Raw genomic sequence first — 3,207 nt, forward strand, 5'->3', positions numbered from 1 at the left:
GCCCCCCCCCCCCGCCCCAAAATAAACTTTCCTCCTCTACAATTGTTCTGATCAGATCTTCTAGTCATGAGGTGAAAAAGCTGTCTAAAACAACTGGGAAAATGCATACTTGAGAATTCATTTTACATCTTTTTCTGCTTCTATACATATTTCTAAGTCTTCATTAATTTTTTTCTTAAATATAAGGTAATAGGGAAAAAAAGCAAGTAAATCTTAAGAACAAAGAGAGATGATGAAAAATCAAGATCATATCAAACAAATTTGTCAGGAAAGAAATAAGGAGAAGTGGTCAACAATGTAAAATTCTATAGAAAAGTTAGAGAATTTTTCTAACAAGAACTGAAGACAGAGAAAAGAGGTTGCTGACAAAGCAGGTAGAGGCCATTAATTGACAGAGTGATTTTTCAGATGCCGTAGAACAGAAATCAGCAAAGTAGTCCATGGGCCAAACACACTATGAAAAGTCATCTGTTTTTATAAATGAAGTTTTATTGGAACACAGTTATTCAGTTATGTATTACCTTTGATTGCTTTTGTTTTACAATAGCAGAGTGCAGTGGTTGTGACCTAGGCTCCAAGTGAAAACTATTTTTTCTTTGGAGGAACATAAAAAGTTCATCAATCCCCATTGAAGCAGATAAAAAGAGGGGGAAAAAAACAGGATTTTATATTTACAAAAGAATCCGGATATTTATTTATTTACTTATTTATTTATTTGACACTAGGCTTTGAACCCAAGGGCACTGGGTTACCACTGACCTACATCCCCGATCCTATTTATTTATTTATTTAGAGATAGAGTCTAAACTGCTGAGGCTGGCCTCAAATTTGCAATCTTCCTGCCTCGGCCTCCTGAGTCACTGGGGTTATAAATGTGTACCACCACGCATGACTAGGAGTATAGATATTTCTTAGCCACATCCACAAAAGAACACCAAAAAAAAAAAAAAACCACAAAAGAACAATCATGGGTAAAGAAGTTAGAAATTGGATGTGATAGAGACATAAATTGATGGAAAGCACATGTAAGAACATACTTCTCTGTGAAGGCAAAAAGCTTAGATCTCCATCTGAAGTCCCTGCACTAGGGAGGCTGGAAACTGAGCCAGGAGGATGGCTTGAGCCTGGGATTTCAAGGCCAGTCAGGGTCACCAAGTCAGACCTATAGCTAAAAAAAAAACCAACTAGGATTTCTGCTAAGTCAGATGAGACTGACAGAGTCAGGAATATAAGGAAATAAAAGCTTTGTAGCAGTGCACATCTCTGTATTATAAAGAACAGAAATAGAGAATTTTTTAAAAAATCTCTTTACATTTGTATCTATGCAAATTCCCATCATCTTAAGAAATTAAATGTTGTTGAAGCCTCCAACCCTGATCTACCCCTTCCTCTATTCAAGAGGAGACCACGGCCCAGACATTGTGGGTCATCAATCCTCTTCATGATATTACATGATGTCACTTTTTATTTTATTTAATGTTATATGTTTATATATCATATAAAGTAACAATAAATAACCAGTATTTTTAAATATTCTTGATAAAAAATCAAAAGTATTTTAAGCTTCATGTAAGTATTAAAAGGCCAACTGGGTTTTTTTTTCTCTCAACATCAAAAATTTATTAAAATAGAGAAAACTTTTCTTCCAATACAGAAAATATAAATAATTGCCCTTTGGAGTCAGTTTATTGAGTGTTAGGATGTTTACTTTTTACTTTATGGGGAAAAATTCTGTCGTGATACAATAGCATTTTCACCTTCTTAGTTCTTCCAACATAGCTCATATATATATATATATATATATATTCTTCTTAGTCTTACCTTTAATATCATATAGACACAAGCCACTGATATTATTTGTCCTTCAACACCAGGGATGTCATAAATTCAATTTATAACATGTAGAGTCAATATTCTCTTTTTAATCATTTTTAATTTAACTTTTTAGTTAGCAGTATAATTTTGTGGGATTTCTATTTTTCTATTTATGTTTATTTGTTCTCATTAGCTATATATGACATTAGAATGAACTTTGATACCTCAAAAAGCCACATTATTTTCTAAAAAATGAAAAACACGGGCATTTAAATTTATAACTCAATAGAAAAGTTAAACTGTGGATTAGGCATAGTTCAACAAATAACTGTTGAAGTAAAATTTAAAAATGAATCAAAAATGCAGCACAAAGAGAAAGGGATGTGTTAAGGTCTGTAAACAAGTCTGGATGGCGCCTGGCATTTTGCCAGATGGAGTGGTTTGTGAAGTAATGCCAGCGAGCCATTAAGTGTGGAGATTTCTTATTGGTTGACTGCTGTATCGAGTTTATGTTAATTAGATAAGCTGTGTGGAATGTATAAATACCGCTCCTGTCCTACAATAAACGGCTCCCACTCCTGCTGTATCAATCTGCACAAGTTCCTCGTCACCCCCCGGTTATTTTGCTGCAGCCAGACTGCGGCAGGTATGGAAAATACAAAAGAGAGAATGAGACAAGGAGGAAAGAAGATTTGATGTAACTTGGAATTTTTTAGAAGGAGGAAAAAAGAAAGAAGGAGAGGAAATTCTGAGTCAAGTATATAGAATTAATTAAGGAAGAAAAGATGGGCTGTGTCAGATGGTATTCGTGGATGAATAAGACGAGGACAGTGAACTAAATTGTTCAATTCAGCATGGTAGAGTTCACTGGCGACCTTGATGTGAACAGATATAGTGGAGTCGTGGGAGCAAAAGCCTCACTGGAAAAGGTAATAGTTTCCACGGCTGCATATCTCAAACTTACCAGCTTAAAACAACTCATATTTATTATTTTATAGTATCTTTGGGCAGGAGTCTAGGCACATCCCGGTTGGTCCTCTACTCAGACTCTCAATGACTGCAGTGACAACTGGCTGGATTATATTCTCATCCACAGCTGGAAAAGGGAAGTGTCTACTTCCAGGCCCAGGCTATTTCAGAATTCATCTAAATAGAAAAAATAATATACAATATATTGAAGTAGTCATAATGTTTTCCCTAGTGAATTCTTGAATGTGGATTTCATTTCTTCTATATCATTTGCATTTCCAAAAATTTTTGCAGTAATCATGTATTACTTATATCCAGAACTGTTAATAAGAACTTCAAATGACTCTCCTTTCCAGTAGAATGTAAACATTATTACATGAGCTCATGTAAGCTGCTTTTTCCTTGACCCATCACTTCTATTCT

Source organism: Marmota marmota, unplaced genomic scaffold, assembly GCF_001458135.2.
Source record: "Marmota marmota marmota unplaced genomic scaffold, marMar, whole genome shotgun sequence".
Classification (NCBI taxonomy): Eukaryota; Metazoa; Chordata; class Mammalia; order Rodentia; family Sciuridae; genus Marmota; species Marmota marmota.